The sequence below is a fragment of the Scylla paramamosain genome, chromosome 2, assembly GCF_035594125.1.
Source record: "Scylla paramamosain isolate STU-SP2022 chromosome 2, ASM3559412v1, whole genome shotgun sequence".
Classification (NCBI taxonomy): Eukaryota; Metazoa; Arthropoda; class Malacostraca; order Decapoda; family Portunidae; genus Scylla; species Scylla paramamosain.
The window spans coordinates 3,687,501-3,707,202 of record NC_087152.1 but is presented as its reverse complement, the minus strand read 5'-3'; the positions used below and the strand labels follow the sequence as shown (position 1 = coordinate 3,707,202).

Genomic DNA, 19,702 nt, shown 5'->3' with positions numbered 1-19,702 from the left:
GTGTGTGTGTGTGTGTGTGTGTGTGTGTGTGTGTGTGTGACTACGCCCGTTTTTTCATCTATCTATACTATACATTAAGTACTAATGAATTTACTTATTTATCTAGTCATCTACCGAGAGATGTTGATTAATGTGCAGGCATTCAAACACAGTGGCAAGCAGAGACATGTGAGAAGCACAAAAGAATCTAGCCTTTTATAAGAAGTACTTCTTCGTCACAATAAGGCAATTAGGGTTCTGCTACAACATTGTTAACCCACAGTCCCCAGACAACCCACGTACTGTACCTGGAATCCGGACAATTTGGCCACGGACGATTTGGCCACGGACGATTTGGCCACGGACGATTTGGCCACGGACGATTTGGCCACGGGATGTCACCCTAGGACGTTTTGGCCACGGTGGGTAGGACATTTTGGCCACGGGAGAAAATACTAGGAATCTATTGCACTTAGTAGCTTGCTTATTAAGTAAAGGAAAAAATCTTTAGTCTGTTTTATTATCCAAAAAAGTTCTCTAATCTGTTCTGTTAGGTTAGGTTAGGTTAGGTTAGGTAATAAATACGAATATTAATAATAATTGTGAAAATATGTAAATAATACAAAATATAATATATATTACAGTAAATATGTTTCATGGCCAAAACGTCCACCTTGGGAAGTTCCCGTGGCCAAAACGTCCTACGGTGACATCCCGTGGCCAAATTGTCCGTGGGCAAATCATCCGTGGCCAAATCGTCCTACACCCACTGTACCTATACATCACCCTGAGTCCATCGAGGCAAACATCATCATCCTTCCTCACTCGCTCATTGCGGGGTTGTATGATATCGGTGTCCCCCAAACAAATTTCTAGTTTCGCAAGAAAAAAAAAAAAAAAAAAAAAAAGATCCCGTAATGAATGTAAGTCACCATTTTAAGCTGCAAATAAATTAAAGTTACTTTCGATGTTAGTGACATGATTCTCGCTCAGTTATATATACATATATCAAACGTGTTCTTCACAAGTAAAAGTACTGGTCCTCTGCACCTGCGATAATCAACCATGTTCACGGCCCTCTTGTGGCATAACTGACCTTGTTGCTGTGGCGCCAAAATTTCCATCAACTGATCATATTCGTCTACAAATCTTGTGCCGCGGCCCAAATCTAGCAGGATGCACAGAACAACGCTGCTTAGGGTTGGAAGAAGGCGGTGTCCTAAGTGTTCCTAAATGCACATTGATACTGGTATCGGAGGGACGCACCTGGGACTTGTTGAGATAGACGGTTTTTGCGTCGTAAATTGAACAGGATAGCTCCTTGGTTGACGTTAAAATAAATGTTACGCATATTATCTGCTAGGTCAAGGTCTTCCCCTCCTCAGTATTCTTCGTTGATCTCTTCTTGTTAAAGCACCTAACACCGCATGGTTGGTTAGTCCCTTCCCAGAAACTACTTATCACTTTCTGGAGCCGTTTTCATTTTTTTTTTTTTTGTCATAAAAAAAAAAAAACTAGTTACCTTTAACCTCTCAAGCTCACAGGGAAAATTAATATCCACTGCAGGCGTGGCAACAAAAACTGTGCTCATTATTCAGCTAATGATGGATTTTTAAGAGGAGGAGTGATGAGAGTTGAAAAAGAGATGGCGGGCCCGGGAGGGGGCGGTTGAGGGGCTATTAGGGTGAAAAGTACTGCTGGGAGGGCACTACAGGGTGAGGAGAAGAGAGAAGCGCAGGGGAGCGTGCAGGGTGCCTGCCAGCGCGAAGCAGCACACTCGCCGCCAGCGCGACACACACACACACACACACACACACACACACACACACACACAATATTGCCGTCTCTTTTGCTTCGGATTTTATAACTCTGTTTAAGCTCACACAGCCCGACCTCCACCACGCCAGGGTGTGGGGATGACACAGCATGGATATCGTACATTACAGCTCACACCATGACTATCTTTGTGTGTGACAATGTTGTGCTTAACGGGAAGCCAAGGAAAAATTACTGATCTCGCAACGTTGCCAGCTGACAGACCTTTTCAGCAGAGGCCCAAGCGCGGTGGCCTGTGTGGCGGTCCGAGCGAGGCTAGGGAAGAGGTGCCACTTCCTCAATACACGAACATACTTCTATCTCGATACGCCCGCAGTAAGAGAGAAGTATAACATTACCTTCACTGTCCTTACTTTGCCTATCGATTACGATGGGCCACAACTTCACCACATACAAAGCCAGTTAGAGTAAATATAGGATGTACGAGATCAGTTCTCAGACCTTGCTGGCCATCGACTCGTGACGTCACAACTGATAAATTAATTTCCGTCACCACAAGAAACCCGCCGCTCGTTATTCAGGGGATGCCAATATTACTGAGTTCGGCAAGCACATCACAAACACGGAGAGATTTTCTGCCTTGGCCTGCTGTACTTTTCCGACCTTCTGATGCTTATGTTTTTGTTAAGCCATGTAATTCTCTCTCTCTCTCTCTGCTCTCTCTCTCTCTCTCTCTCTCTCCTCTCTCTCTCTCTCTCTCTCTCTCTCTCTCCTCTCTCTCTCTCTCAATACAGTGAGCGGAAGAGTGAAGCGTCTTCTACGAAGGGCACTAAGTACATACGTTGCCACGGAAGAGCAGCAGGGCGCACCAGCCTCGTCTAAGGCCTATCGACGCCGCCACCCGGAGCAGCGCCTGTCACACTCACGATGGTTGGAAGGATGCAATGAAAGAGAAAAGGGATCAAGATGTTTAACAAAACCTGAAAGTTAAAACGTATCTGAAATGATTATTCAGAAATACTTGAAGCATTACAGTAGCAATGTCACAGAGTTCCCGGTTAACTATGATAGTACATACGCGCATCATCTGGTGATTTTAGTATACTTCACATCAGTGTTCTTCAAATTTTCTAAGTTAAGACATCCTTCCGAGAGTTTTAAAGAAATTAATGTAACTAACTCGTACGAAAATTAGTAAAATAAAAAAATAAAAAATACATGTAAAATAAAAGAAAATACCACATCCCAAACCTATGAACCGTGGAATTGCGTCTGAGTTTGATATACTGATATATAAATTTGTAATACTTAATCTCAATTTAATTTTTTTTTTTTACATGACACTTCGTTAAACATCTTTTCGTACTGTCCGCTCTTATAAACACTGTCCAAGTCATGTACTGTACCGCCTCATGTACCCCACTGTTTCCAGGTACCCTTTGCAAATATTCATGGACCCTTATTGGCTATCACTGTTCTACACTAAATGCAAACTCGTGGAATCGGATCTCTTCCGCCAAAATCATCACATGTATCTCCCAGAGCTTTTTGAGAGAAGACTCTACATATGAACTCTTTTACTTGCGTCAGGATAATGATGTTTACCAGTGGCACATGTTATCTGTGGAAAAATTCTTGCAATAACACTAAACAAGCAGACGACACCCATTCCTATCCAAACTCCCTCCTTCCCTCTCCTCTATACATACTTTCTGCTAAACGCACAAACGGGATATGAGAACAAGAAGAGCCTGAAGAGTTCTGTTAAAACTGACGTCACACTCTTAACATAGAGGAGCATCACAACACTTTCACAGTTGAGGTAGGAGATGGATGTTTACTTGTATGATTAGCCTCTGTGCATCAACAACTTTCATTAACTAAATTTTTCTTTCGGTAATTATTTCTCTCTCTCTCACTCTCTCTCTCTCTCTCTCTCTCTCTCTCTCTCTCTCTCTCTCTCTCTCTCTCTCTCTCTCTCTCTCTCTCTCTCTTATGTAATCCTTTTTGTTGCACCCCCTTTTCACCATTCTCCAACCTCACATCAATTTAGTTTTTACAAACAACCGCTTAAATTATTTTAACTAAATCATTAAAATTATTATCCATACTCATGCCAAAATTAACAAAAGCATACGTGCCCAAATATACAAACATACAGTACAATTACCAGTAGAGTTACTTCAGCGTTATTAATTTGCAATTCACAAGATCATGATTTTTACAGGTTTTTATAATTTACAGTCTTATAGTAAACTTTTGGTCCGAAAGGCGAAACTGGCAGTGACAAGGGTCATAACAATGCACGCTGGAAGTTAGGAGGGCGCCGTGCCAACAGACCTTCAAGATTTTTTGCTGAAAAACAGTGAAGAGGGAACTAGCACAATTCCGTGAATAATGTAACATTTTCGGGAATGGTTTGAAATCCAGTAGTGGAGAAAAATTCCGCCCGAGTTACTAATTTTTACGGATAATGCGCACTATGACTTTAAATAATGAAGTAGAAAGTTCTTAAGATCCAGCCTACAATCCTTCTGGTCTTTATGGTCTCCTCAGTGTGGCGTTGGAAGGAGCCACCACCATCAAGGTGCACTCCCAGGTACAGCGTGTTGGCTGCTGACTACGACTTGCCCTTCACTGGACAGGAGAGAGGTGAAATATAAAATAACTTGATGACGCATACAAAATAAAAGAAAACGCCTAAAGGTTGTGAAAATTCCAGAAACACACAGACTAGAAATCGACGTTAACTGCAAGCGATCAAGAACAATTATTGTCCTAAGACTGCCTTCATATCACTGCCATTTAAATGTGAAAGAACTGATTTATCAAGCGAAAACAAGTTAAAAAATGAAACTCATCAGCAGTCAGTCACCTCGGAGAGCAGAAGACATTATGAAAAAATCAGAAGAATAATACATAAATGAAGACTCCTGATATTAATATGTCCGAACGCTTTGCAATCAACATAAAAAGCGACACTGATGAAGGAGATTAGTAGGAAGAATGATACGGTAAGGTTCCTTATTTGGAAAGCGAGTGTTTGGTTAAAGAGAGAACACAGTGGGGCTGAGAAGACGGTGTCTGCATATCAAAGGCCCAAGGCAAGGAGCTTGTAGTGTTAACACGGTGTCTCTTGTTTGTGCTGCATCCACGGCCTTGATGGCGGCTTGCTCACACTACCTGACTGCCTCTTCCCAACATCATGCAAGTTGTTTATATTTTACACAAAATTAACTTAATGATGAAATAATTTGTTTCATAATAGCAACAATTCATGATAACACTAACAGGAGGAACGAAGCAACAACAATACTCTGCTCTCTCACCACGATTATTGTCAAAGGCCATAGAGATGATTAGCCGGTTTCTCAAAGAGTGTTTCTCCCGTTAATAATGTAGAAATCTTGTTAATCTGTCACTAAACCTCCCCCCCCCCAAAAAAAAAAAAAAGATCCTTAGAAACCCGTGTCACCTCAACTAGACTTCATAAAGCCTTCTGAAAGTAATCGAGGTGCGGCCACAAGTGTTTCACAATATGGTCCACACACACACACACACACACACACACACACACACACACACACACACACACACAAATAACGTAATATGATGCTGGTTTTGTTATACGGCTTCATTTTCACGTTACGGTCCTTCTCTATAGTGTACACCAAGAAGAATATGAGAGGCTGACACAAAGAGAGAGATGGTTTGGTACGCCATGGACAGGTGAGTGAGAGCTGCAGGGTGAGGTTTCCCGTCCGGTAAAATAAATGAATAAAAGATACATTATATGAAAAATTAAATATGGGCAATCAGATAGATAAATGAGTAAATAAATAAATAAATAAATAAACAAATAAACGATGCCGGTGTCGCCATAACGAAGCGGATTTCACGATAACGAGGCGAATTTCACGATAACGAAGCAGAAATCACCATAACGAAGCGAGTTTTACGATAACGAAGCGGGAATCACCATAACGAAGCGAGTTTTACGATAACAAAGCAGAAATCACCATAACGAAGCGAGTTTTACGATAACGAAGCAGGAATCACCATAACGAAGCGAGTTTTACCATAACGAAGCGGGAATCACCATAACGAAGCGAGTTTTACCATAACGAAGCGGGAATCACCATAACGAAGCGAGTTTCACGATAACAAAGCAAATTTTACGATAACGAGGTGAATTTTACGATAACGAGGTGAATTTTACGATAACGAAGCGAATTTTACGATAACGAAGCGAGGTTTTACGATAACGAAGCGAGTTACACGATAACGAAGCGGGAAATCACCATAACGAAGCGAGTTTCACGACAACGAAGCGGATTTCACGACAACGAAGCGAAGCTGAAGTAGCTTTTCATGGGCAGGGATAAATCCTTTCTCCCCTTAAGCAGCCATCTCAGGCGTGCAGGAGTGTGTGGGGACAGTGGTGGTGCAACCCTCCACCCCCTCACACTGAACAAGAGGTCATCGGGCTAAAAATTTTGACAACTCACCAGACTGCCATGGAAGGCGCACTCTTCACCGCAAAAGAGGTCACTCGCATGGCAGTGTCCGGGGCATGGTAGAAGGCAGGTGTTTTCTCCTTTACAGTCAGGTCCTGAACGCGGGATTTTGATGAACCACTACACACAATTCACCAGACACTGTCACGGAAGGAGGAGCCCTTATCCCCCCTTCAGGCGCCCCCCCTTATGGCAGTATCTGGTGGATGGTGGATAGCGTTCTCTTGTTAACGATGGCCTCTCGTTGGGTGTGAGGGGCTGGAAGTGGGCGATCATCTGAATGAGGAGGTAAAGGAGGACCGGGACTTGCTGCCCGATCCCCGCCCTGGACCCCGGGTTGAACCAGACAACCACCTTCCCCTCCAGTACGCTCCCCCCTGTCCTCCACGGGCCGGGACAAATTTTGGTTTCAAGATTTGCGAAACGACATTTAATTTTCCGTTGATTAATAAATCACCGTCACTACATGAAAAATTAGCTTAGTTGACGTATATGAGAAAATCGGCTCATCAGTGAGGTGAAGGGAAGAGAGCTTTACCTCCGAGTGTCCCGCGTGAACCTGTGTCCCGCAATGCCTATGATTTATTTAGGGTAATGACCAGCTTTCCTGCAGTGCGTGTTTTGAGGCGAGTTAGAAAAAAATAAAAATTAATCTGTATTATGTTATGTGATTTTTAGATGCAGTCATTGCATAACACTTGGTGATAACTTGCTGGAATCGACGGGAACCTGGAAAACAACCTGTCCCAGCACCACCATCACCTCTCTCTCTCTCTCTCTCTCTCTCTCTCTCTCTCTCTCTCTCTCTCTCTCTCTCTCTCTCTCTCTCTCTCCCAATCTCTTTGGCTCGCATGAAAGAACACACAAACACACACACACACACACACACACACACACACACACACACACACACACAGAGAGAGAGAGAGAGAGAGAGAGAGAGAGAGAGAGAGAGAGAGAGAGAGAGAGAGAGAGAGAGAGAGAGAGAGAGAGAGAGAGAGAGAGAGAGAGAGAGAGAGAGAGAGAGAGAGCATGTGATCCGACAAATACTGATACATCTGGTCGAAGTTAAGGCAAGATGTTCACTTAGTGAGCCAAGTCTCGCTCTCAGGCAATACCATCCGTCACCTGACCAGCAGTCTATGGAGCACTCATTACCAACGAGCAGCGCGAACAGGTGAAGAGAGGAGCCGCGGCTCAGGTGCAGAATACCAACTGTCCAACTCTCCATGTGAAACCGTTTGCAATACTGGAGGCTGTGCGGCTCACCTCCAAGAGAGAGAGAGAGAGAGAGAGAGAGAGAGAGAGAGAGAGAGAGAGAGAGAGAGAGAGAGAGAGAGAGAGAGAGAGAGAGAGAGAGAGAGAGAGAGAGAGAGAGAGAGAGAGAGAGAGAGAGAGAGAGATATTGTATTTCAGACAATTTCAAGTACTTGCGGTTTTAGCTCTCCCATCTTCATCAACACGAGGCTGAACAGTTCTGAACAGAAGCGATATGGATCTGTTAGAGTGAGTACAGAGGAGGATATGAATATGAAATATTCCTTACGAGAAGAGATTAAAGCTGTTAAATTTACATTCGTTAGAAAGGTATAGATTAAGAGGGGATCTGATAGAGGTACGTAAGTGGTATAAGGGATATAACAAGGCTGAAAAAAAAAAAAAAAGTTATTGGCTTAGTAATTAGGATCGGACTATAAAGAGGCTTGAGAAAGTTAGATTTTAAAAAAGAGTTGGGACAAGTTAAGCCTCAAACAGAGTGGGAATATAACAATCAGATTGTCAGTGCCGAGTCACTATAAGGGAGCTCTAAAAAAAATGCAGTAAGATAAATGTATTGATAGGGATGATAGGTGGATATACAAAGGCAGGTTTCATACAAGGATTGCCACGTGTAATGCTGCAGGCTTCTTGCACCTTCCTTTTTGTTGTTATGATGTTAAGTTGTTCTGCATAATTGTACGTGTGCAATCAAAAGCCTGCATGGGCGTAGTGGCGGCCACCCTGGGGCGTGGCCGCCACTATGTAAAGCAATCCCCACAGTAGTACAGAATCACAGCACATCAAGGATGAATAATTTCATGTAAAGTCTTAAGAAATCCTGAGCCGACTCCCAGGAAGAGTGCAGTTATATGGCGTGTCTGGGCCCATTGCGGGGCCACTTATCGCACTCATAATGAGAAAGGAAGCTGCTGTAGACAGTTACTGCTAGATCTCCTCAGTGCGGAGAATTAGCTGAAACCCACTCCTAAGCCTGAAGATCAAAAACTTTACTCTTCATAATTTAGTTTTTAATGCGCTTGCGATGTGTCTGAATTACATTCAAATACATAGTACTGTAAGTAAAGTACCCCGCCATTCAATTCCATTCAAGTTTCACATATTTGTTAAATGAAATACTTCCTGGGAACGTTGTAATTATTTGAATGTATCTTAGAATACTGATGTCCGCCACTCATCCCTATGTTTCTATGCTTGTCTCCCCTCACGACACGAGTCACGATCAGCTTGGGCTAATGTGACAAAACAACTCTCTCTCTCTCTCTCTCTCTCTCTCTCTCTCTCTCTCTCTCTCTCTCTCTCTCTCTCATCAAAGGTGCAAAAGCGTCCGTTGATTGATTCCTTAGGGATGCTCACCACCAGCTCAGATGAAGTGCAGGACCATGTTCAAATATTCATCGCTCGGTCACTTGTCAAGACTGATTTGAATTATTCATCTTTCTTCCTTACTGTTTGGTGGTGAGATCACCGGTCATGCATATGTGCATGGCACAAGACTTGTCAATTACCTAAGTAAGTCGGAGCACGTGTGCCTCTGCCCCACTGTGCCATGGACAATTTCTACGCACCCCAAACACGGTTCTCTTTACCGCCCTGCAACGATGATGTTTGCCATTATGACCACCTCATGGTCGCCCCTAAGAGTATAACCACTGATAGCTGGTGACAGGCCTCTTGATCGTGATGTTGTCCTAACGCCTCACGTTACCAAGCAGGCAGAAACCTCCTCTACTAAGTTGTACCGCATTTCGTTGTTAGTAGCACCTCCAGATCAGGTTTTTCGCACCGACTGCACTGATGGTGACAGCCACTCAGGGCTGGTTGTCTACTGAATTATCATCTGCACCTCTTGCGTAGGCTGCAGCTCGGGGCCGTCAGAGCCTCCACGCCGCTCATTTACCACTCAACACAGTTCACTTCACTTTCTTTTCATATGCCGGCGTCGCTGCTGCACCGAGGACGCGGAGTCTAAATTGCCTGCAACCTGCACGATTGATAGTGACGGTAGGATAGCACAGCGTGAAAACAAACTTGCTCTTGCTATTCCAACCATATCTTATTACTTGTGTTCAAACATGCGACTCACTCATCGTTCACTCTCGCAGGGAACGAGGATGTAGCGACTCCACTGTTCACTCCTTTATGATGCTGTAATTAGTCTGAATGTTTGTCTTGACAAGTACACACACACACACACACACACACACACACACACACACACACACACTGTGTGCCTTTCCTTATTGCGATCAACAAGCATCTCCTGTAGTACGTGTATGGGTGTTGACATAAATGTAATGTCTTCCGCAAGTCTCCACTTCATGACGTACTCTTCATTTGGGTTTATTTAGATAGTTTTTCAGTTCATCTTTCAAGACATGGTAAGAATAATTTTGCTGATCGTATATTGATCTTGCTTATCTTCTATCTCGATATTAGATTTGTATTTAACGATGGAAATACGATTTTTACGATGAAAATATAGAAACTGGCAAGTTCCAGAATTTTAACAGTAAAATGGATGAAAGGTTTAGAAAACTGGTTAAATCTTGCATTATTGGTGGTGAACAAAATGAGGGTGAGGGGAAAATGGATAGTTTTAGTGCCAGAGTAATGGCAGTGGGGACAGAGCAGGCAGTGAGCAGGGTTAACAGAGTAGTTAACGTGAAAGTAGCGATAGAAGACAGCAAGAGATGCAACTTTGCAGGCGAGACAGGCTGAAGATGGTCAGTCACTACAGCAGTCAATGCAACACCGATATCGTCTCACGGATGCATGCGTATTCTCGCACAGAGCGTACACAGCAGAGCATATTTGTAAGAGGAACCAGGGAATGGAGTGATTTATCTGTAGACTGTATTTTCAACATTAATATAAAACTCGCTTATACTTAAGTAAAAGGTACCTTGGTAGATAAATATGATGAAGTACAATGGAAGGACCCTTTACATTGTATTTATAAGATATGTAGTACACTTCCAAGTCTACATTTGTGTGTCCACGTATTTTTATATATAGCGGGGATGTTTGAAGGTTTTATGTATCATCTATTGTACATTCATATTCCGGCTTATTGGACGATATAATTATATTTATATTATGCCATAATATATATCAAGTCTCAGAAAAAAAAAAGATAAAGTAAATAAATAAATAAAATAAGCACTAGAGTGACTAGACGGATACGTTTTGACTTGGTGACGACGCACTCCGCCACCCGGCAGGCGTGCGAAACGGGCACTGTGAAGCAAACACGCCTCCTCCTCAGTCATCAGGGATCGGCATGACAGTGAAGGCTGGGACTGAGGAGACGATTACTTTGAACTGAGGGAAGAAGCTTTGCCTAGTGTCTCGGATCAAGGAGCGACGAGTGGGGAGGTTATGATAATGTTTGCTCTCTCTTCTCTCTCTCTCTCTCTCCTCTCTCTCTCTCTCTCTCTCTCTCTCTTCTCTCTCTCTCTCTCTCAATATCATATGGGCCACCCTGTACTCTTCCTTTCTCCTATCCGGTGATGCGGAAAGATAGAGAGGACTTCGGACCGATTACCTTCATTGGCGGAAGAAATGGTTGGGGGTCGATGAGGAAGAGGAGCAGCAGGAGGAGGAGATCAGAGGGTGACGGCGCTACTACGTAGTAGTCAATCTTGCTCCTGCATCTCTTCGGTGATAGGCCATCTTTTTCTATTGCACCAACCTTGTCATTTCAAAGTGTGGTGTTTCCACTGACTTGATAAAAGATAACATGGCGCAGAACCACTTTCCATCCTTGCTTCTTTCCCATCCGTGTGTGTGTGTGTGGTGTGTGTGTGTGTGTGGTTTTAGTAGTAGTAGTAGTAGTAGTAGTAGTAGTAGTAGTAGTAGTAGTAGTGATGGGGTTGGTGGCGGTGATGGTGCTAGTCGTGGTAGCAACAATAACGTTGTCGGTGGTGGTAGTAGTGCAAAGTTGACATTATTACCAGTAGTAGTAGTAGTAGTAGTAATCATAAAAAAATAACAACAGCAACAACAAGAACACAATAGTGATAATGGCGCATTCTGGCTAGTGGGGACCGAATGACAAACACTCGTTATGCATCAACATAACCTCTCTCTCTCTCTCTCTCTCTCTCTCTCTCTCTCTCTCTCTCTCTCTCTCTCTCTCTCTCTCTCTCTCTCTCTCTCTCCGCAGCATAATACGCATTGTTTCACAGTTAGTGTCCATGCGTGTTGGTGTGCCAGTGTGTTTAATAATGTACACATGTGTATACACACATGCGTACATTATGCACACACGTGGACAGCATCCTGCCATTAAACTGGAACCTGTGGAGCACATTTTTTTGTGTTCTTGTGTTCCTCCCTTCTTGCAACACATCAACTTTAAACTCAATGAAGGAATACGTAATACTAAACAAATATAAATAAAACACAACTTGAATTTTAGAGTAGAGCAGAAAGAAAGCAAAAGGGATGAATTACACAATGACATCCTATGTGTTGTCAGAGTGAGTACACAGCTGTGGTGTCCGAGTGGTTAAGGAGATGGACTCGAAATCCATTGGGCTCTGCCCGCACAGGTTCGAATCCTGTCCACAGCGTACAATTTTAGCTCCAAATTGCTCACATTCGGTTTAGTCTTTACGTATTAGTAAAGAAAATATATGCCGGCATAAAGTTTCAGTGCGCGAAACGTGATGAAAAGGGAACAATGATGCGGTGGCGATGGCAGTGGATCTCGCTGGCAATAGATGGCAGCACGAATCCGGGCGACACACGCACGAACGCACGGTTTCATACCGCGGGTCGCGGTGGCGCCAGTTTTAGCAGCTTTGTCTTCTTTAGAATCAGCCTCGTCACACCGGCTTGTCGTATACATTTTTATTACAGTGAAGGGGTCTACTTCGTGATCCCCCAAGAGTGGAAAATCGAGCCGAAACTCGAAGGACTGACAGTGATGACGTTTTCTTCGGGAGCACTGCCCCTCCCCCTTGTGTCCCCCTCCGGGAACACTGCACAGGGGACACCTTCAAGTGTTATCCACCCAACTGTGGCTATTTGTGTTACCACGTTCGCAAGGAAAACATTATTATTATTATTATTATTATTATTATTATTATTATTATTATTATCATTATTATTATTATCATTATTATTGTTATTATTAATTTTATTATAATTATTATGATTTCAGAATAGTATTTTATCGTCCACCATATATTCATTCCAACTGGATGACACCACAGTCCTAAAGTAAGAAAGGTGCGAGAAACCACAGCCCTGATGCAAACTCAGACACAGTGCGGGGAACACCAAGGCTCATAATCGAATGATGATCGACTGCGGATAGGCCAGCGAAGCGAGGGAGGCGCGGCTCGTGAGGTGGAGAATAACAGGCCAGCGGGTGGGACGCACCTACACAGGAAGCTACGAATAAGGAAATCCTATTCGATATACCCATGGCCCATTCAGCAAGCGTGACTCAATGTTTCTCTACCATGCTAACATCCAGCGTGCCTCCTCCCGTAGCGCCGTGCGCTGGTTTTCTTCCGTCTCGAAGTATTGATCTATTAAAATAACTATTAAATATTTGTTTCATTCAATAATGTAAAATCTGTGTGGATGTAGTACCATGGTAAGTATTATGATGCACACTGAAACAAAAGTGTAAAGAAAACGGGGAAATAAAAAAAGTGAAAAACTTTCACCGCTGCGGACAGGATTCGAACCTGTGCGGGCAGAGCCCAATGGATTTCAAGTCCATCTCCTTAACCACTCGGACACCGCAGCTCCACGCTTTTCAGTGCTCTCCAAACCATGAAATATATTTTAAATTTCACTTACACTGACACCATTCTATGTCCTTTTATGAATAGACTTGTAGTTCACATCACATCAGACGTGGCTGAGAACTTCCATTACCAGTCCCCCGTTTCACCAAAGGTAAACATTCACCACTACCACCAACATACAAGAGAGCATTTTTTTTTTTTTCCATCAACCTATCACTGATAACAAGAACAAGGCTATCATCATCATTATGTATTCTGATACAAATATTTAATTTTCATTGTTTTTCCCTTTACTTTTCTTTTATACCATACTTGTTCGATATAGAAAATTATTGAGGTGACAAGCATGCACTCATCATACACCACACGCTGATATTCAATAATCACGACTGCTTCCACGCGTCCATCATGATGACGCAGGGCGCGGTGACATCTTTCCTGACTTGGCCATCCAAGCCCTCACCAGGCCCTGCCGCGCCAGCTGTGATGACATATCTTTTATTTATTTATTATTTTTTTACAACAAAACTATGTGATGCAGCTGATGTAATGCAAAATGAAGCAATCCGCATCTGTGTTAAATGACAAGTATCACCGAGTGTCTCTTTGTGAGTCTGACGCTGGAATAAAAAAAAAAAAGTATAATTCACATATAACTATCAAGACACAGAATATCTTGACTAAAACGCTGTCTTAATAATTAGGTTATATTTCTAGATAACCTTCCCCGCCTCTCTCTCTATCGTAGTTCTCAGAATGAATATTTGAAAATGTGCACTTCTCATTTTCTGAACATTGCTATATATAACCAAATTGCATCCGGTATTGTTAAGCTCTAAATGCGTTCCCGAGTGTGCTGTGAATTTTAGTCTCGTATTAAACAAGTCAAAGTACGCAAAATAAATGGAAAACAACAACAACAACAACAACAACAGCAAAAACAGCAACAACAACATTCCCAGTACATACCAATACTACTAATAATAGTCATTCTACCCCCCCCCCCCCACTCTCTCTCTCTCTCTCAGCTGATGAAGTCTGGGCAGCGCCTGCTGGGGGAAGGGCTACTGGGTATGCTGATGGCGCCCTTCTACTATCATTTCCTGGCGGGGAGCACAGAGGCGGAGCTGGGATGAGTGAGTGGCACCTGGCTGACGTGGGGTGTGAGGTTGATGGTGGCGTCCAGGACCCACTAAGACTAAGTCTTATTGGGTCCTGGTGACGTCCATGCTGGAGACGGACCTTGGCGAGGGAGTGGACGAGTGAGTGAGCGGGTGGGGGGACTGAGAGGAAAACAGGGATAGAGTGAGAAGGTGGCAAAGGAAGGAAGGAAGGAAGGAAGGAAGGAAGGAAGGAAGGAAGGAAGGAAGGAAGGACGGAAGGACGGAAGGAAGGAAGGTCTATGGCCCGTATTCAGAAACGCTTTGTTCTCTCACCGCGAGTGTTTTTCAAGGCCACAGAGATGATTAGCCGGGTTCTCAAGTGTTTCTCCTGATAAATCACTTGATTTAAATAATTTGATTTAAATCAAACCAACCTTGGCTTCACCCTTCTAGTATGAGCTTAGATCTCCTTATTACCGATCTATGGGTAACACGCCACACATTTCATACGCTTGCTCATCAACGAAAAACCTATCGTCGTACAGGGGCGCGAACCTCAACCTGCTGAATCCATTGACGTATGTGAGCAATGTGTGTGCGCGCACGCATGCACACGCACGGGCGCGCGCGCACTCACACACACACACACACACACACACACACACACACACACACACACACACACACACACACACACACACACACACACACACACACACACACACACACACACACACACACACACTACGTTTGTTGCATGACAATAACTTTAAACTTTGATGAACACTCCTTACAAAAATAACTTATAAAAAACAGTCCTACGATATATATACTACTGTACGATTACAGAAACAAAACAAAACAAAACTGTCAGAAAATAGAACGAGATATTCCCGGCCAATGAATGTTTTTTTTTTTTTTTTTTTTTTTGAAAACCTAGCACCACCAAGTCAATGAGGTGGAATGTTGGCGATAGAGCCATTAAGCGAGCTGACGTGAAAGAGGAATCTAAGGGACAGGAACTGGGTGTGCCCCGTCTGTCTGTTCCCTCACCGTGCCGTCAAGCCGTCACCGACCACAGCGCTAACGAGGCGGACACGGCCTGCACCAACGCACGTCCGTCCATACCATTTGTTTCCACCAACCGCGGCGTCGATATATTTTCCGTCGTTGTGTGTGTGTGTGTGTGTGTGTGTGTGTGTGTGTGTGTGTGTGTGTGTGTGTGTGTGTGTGTGTGTGTGTGTGTGTGTGTGTGTGTGTGTGTGTGTGTGTGTTTCCATGCGTCTTTTTTTTTATTTCTTTATCATACCTACTCATGTCATTTGTTGATTGCATGATTATACACCACCGCAAACTTCATTGCCTGTAATACTGTACAAGGATCAACAAATTCTCAGGAGAGAGAGAGAGAGAGAGAGAGAGAGAGAGAGAGAGAGAGAGAGAGAGAGAGAGAGAGAGAGAGAGAGAGAGAGAGAGAGAGAATATCAAATGTTTGGCATACCCCAACTATTGACGTCAGTGGACTGGGCGCTGCTTGGCTCAAAGCTCACTGTGCCTCCTTGACGAATAATCCACTGGTAGCGGTGGATCTCCTGAGTCAGACGCAGACGGGCACGTGCTCAATGGTGGCACGACTTTCACTCTGGCACTCATCTGAGGAGGGAGAGCGTAGATTGTTTGATGATTTATTCAATGGAACAGCAACAACAGGAAAACAGGTGGGCACACACGCCAAGGAAAATAACTGGTTGTGAGGTGAGGTAGTAGCACGAGTAATGGCAGCACTCTGAATGAGGTGTACCATTGAGACAGTTCACTTTCTTATGGTTGTATTTACTTTTGTTTTTTGTTTTTTTGTATACTTATGTCCAAACCTTTTTTCTCAGTTTTCTTGTAGTAAGTGTTTTTTCTCGTGTCAATGTCTCGCCTTGTACAATGGTGGACGGTGAACGCTACACCTTTCCTCGCTCCTGTGTGTTTTGCGGAGGCTGTCAGGAAAAGTAAGAGCGACACCAAGAGTGTTTTTAAGGAACAACTTAGATCCTGAAGCAACGTGCAGAGTCTCACAGGTGCTAACGTGAGTTTCTACGTATATCTACCACCATCACCGCACCGTATTCTATTCTCCCTCATGAGCATGCCTCACACACTCTGCCAGATGTTCAGCGCCCCTGACGCGCCTTCCTGTGTTGCTCCTGACGCGGCGACGACTGTGGTCTTCTCCTGTCTGTCTGGGTGGTACTGACAGTTTAGACATTTGGTATGAACACGCCTTACAAAAAATACTTGTAAAGAAAGAAATACGTGTTTCTCGAAGATATGGTATGAACTGTAATCGACACACACACACACACACACACACACACACACACACACACACACACACACACACACACACACACACACACACACACACACAACAACAACAACAACAACAACAAAAATAAACCCGACAGAGAGAGAGAGAGAGAGAGAGAGAGAGAGAGAGAGAGAGAGAGAGAGAGAGAGAGAGAGAGAGAGAGAGAGAGAGAGAGAGAGAGAGAGAGAGAGAGAGAGAGAGAGAGAGAGCATTATACTTATTATGCACATCATTCAGAGAAATTAATCAAACCGTCTCTTCTTCCCATTCACATTCGGAAACTGGCGCGGACGCTGAGCAAGATCACAGACAGCACACAATACTCACAGATTAATTAGACGCAACACATCCTTGGACGTTCCGGACCCTGTGTAGCTTAAAGACACGCAGCACCTCTTCTTGGATCCTTCATCAGTTAGTTACCTTGAAAAGACCCTTTCATATCGTCCCCATCACTCACCCTTCTCTCCTCTCGTCTCTCTGCGTCTCTCCTCCCGCAGAATTCGTCACCATTAAGCAAAGGTTTCCATCATCAGCTTTAATCCATTTTTTTCCTTTCTCAATACTTGTCTTTGCTTACTTACTCTTTTTTCTCATGCCAGGTAAGAAACTTTTTAATCTATTTATTATTTACTGTTTACGTAATCCACTCAGCATGTTAAATCATCACTATTCCCCTATCATCAATTCGATCACTCTATATATATTTCTTTCTAGTCAACATTTGTCTACACTCTTATGGGTTCCTCTTCACTCTAAAAACTCTCAACCGTTAACACGATCTGATTCCTAATATCACAAAAAGTTCCCTCATCAGCTTTAATTACATTCTTTTATCTTCCCTTCGTTCCATATTCATACACAAGCATTCCTCAAAAAACACGGGTAACCAGAAAAGTTATGTTCAGGTATTACGAAGATGTCTGTCTTTACTCTAGGAAGCTTGACAAACACTACTTGCGATAAGAAGGTACGGGCTGCAAGACTATATCCTAGGCCGTTTATCAATACAGCATAGCGACGTGATATCAAGCAATTCAGTCAACAAAAAAAAATCTGATGTGAAAAAAATAAATAAATAAATAATGGCAGGCAAGAGAAAAGATGTAGTGCAGGGTAAACTTGATAACCGCTAACACACGTATATTGTCAGTACAGAAAGATGGTTCCACGATACAGACAGACGATAGACGAGTCTGCAAACAGTAGACCTGAAGAAGAAGAGGGAGGAGGAGGAGGAGGAGGAGGAGGAGGAGAAAAAGGAGAAAAAGAAAGGTAAAGGAAGAATGTTGCCCCAAAAAATTCTGATATATTTATTTATTTATAATGTACAAGTTGAAGCGAGAAAACGGAGACAAAACTCGGCCGTAATGATTCAAAGGGAAAGGGTGACTGCATGTTTCGTGACGGGCATTGAGCGGCTGGCGGCATTCAGGCCGTGGCGCAACCAGTGGAGAGATACAACATGATAAGGTCTTTTTTTTCATTCCCTTCATACTGAACAACAAAACTTCTATTCACTCGAAGCATATTTATGAAAACATTTCATGAAAACAGAAACAGAAAAGCCAAGACGGAAATAATGAAATGTATTCAAAGTAAAAGCACAACAGTCTTAAAACTACACAAGCAAGAGAACCATCAGCAATACAACATTAACAATAAATAAAAGTTTTCTGTACTGTTCTCTGCTTGTATGTTGCAGATTTTCAGGAAACTGTAACAGCAAGACTCTGGCATGGAGAGAGAGGGGTAAATATAATAAATAAACAAGTGATATTTGCCGGAGGTGATTTACAGCACACGGCAAACGAGTGATGCACGGAAAGTAATGACAAAGCGTGTCTGCAGGTGACATGAATACAAGCAATGCGATGTTCACTTACGTTTTATCAGGAGAATAAGTTAAAGTTGCAAGAAAATACTAAAACATGAAATATTTATCTTAAACCCCCTAACAAGAAAAAAAAAAAAACATCTCGATCTCCTAGATGAAAAATAAACACATAAATAAATAAATAGATAAATAAATAAATAAATAAATAAATAAATAAATAAACTTGTTCTCTGTATGGTCTGAAGCGCATTTTCATGGACTTTCCTACAGTGATATCTGTTTCCATGCAACCAATGCTTTGTTGTTAAAAGAACTGAGGAAAGAAAATCTAGGGTGTGGGTGATGACTGTGGCCATTGCACTGAGTTCAAGAAGACCGGCACGAGGAATGCGGGATGTGAGTGCACGGCAGATCAAGATTCCATTTTTTTTTTTTTTATTCACTTCCTGTAACATCACCCTCGATCTTATAAGTGAAGTCGCAGAAACGCTTCCATATTTCACTAGAGCATCTGTAATTTGACCTGACAATCTGAAGGGGACCACTGCACGACAAGAGAGCGGGTCAAGTCACGCCTGCCGTCACGCCGTGCAGCACACCTAGGCAGGGCTGCAGGGTTACGGTCACAGCTCCTGGGCCTGCATCCTTTATCATCTCTGTCTTTTATGCCGCCTCCAACGCATATGAAAGAAACAAGACATCCTGCACCACGGCTCCTGCCAAGGTCTTCCATAAATTTCGGTGAGTGGAGAACTTACGACTCATGCTCCAGCCATGAGCTTCAGTTTCACTTTCTCTTTTCTTTGGCGAAAAACCACAAGTCCCACTGATCGGGTCACCATTATTGCATTGTGATAGAGAAGCTTCCATTCCTGCGCACATAAATTTCATTATCACAGCATCGAAATATTTCTAAAAGCCATTACTGATAAACGCTGTTCCAACGATGCTACAAGCGTGTAATCATGATACGCTGCACCGCAAGAACAATTAATTACAGACATGGCGCAGACAGCAACTATATTGTATGACAATCATGAAAATTTAAATGTGCATCAATTACGATACTTTGAGCGTATGAAGCA

At 43.1% G+C, this 19,702-nt stretch overlaps 1 long non-coding RNA gene and 2 other non-coding genes across 3 annotated transcripts in view; 1 reads left to right on the top strand and 2 right to left on the bottom strand.

The window, feature by feature from the left end:
- LOC135106432 (uncharacterized) overlaps positions 1-19,702 on the bottom strand; it is a 49,638-nt gene that overhangs the window by 13,033 nt on the left and 16,903 nt on the right. The window contains exon 2 of the long non-coding RNA XR_010271303.1: positions 15,923-16,074. This is a non-coding gene — a long non-coding RNA (uncharacterized LOC135106432). The remainder of the gene's footprint in view (positions 1-15,922; positions 16,075-19,702) is intronic.
- Positions 12,046-12,127, top strand: Trnas-cga (transfer RNA serine (anticodon CGA)). The gene has a single exon. It is a non-coding gene; the product is annotated as a tRNA-Ser (tRNA).
- On the bottom strand, positions 13,235-13,316 carry Trnas-uga (transfer RNA serine (anticodon UGA)). The gene has a single exon. It is a non-coding gene; the product is annotated as a tRNA-Ser (tRNA).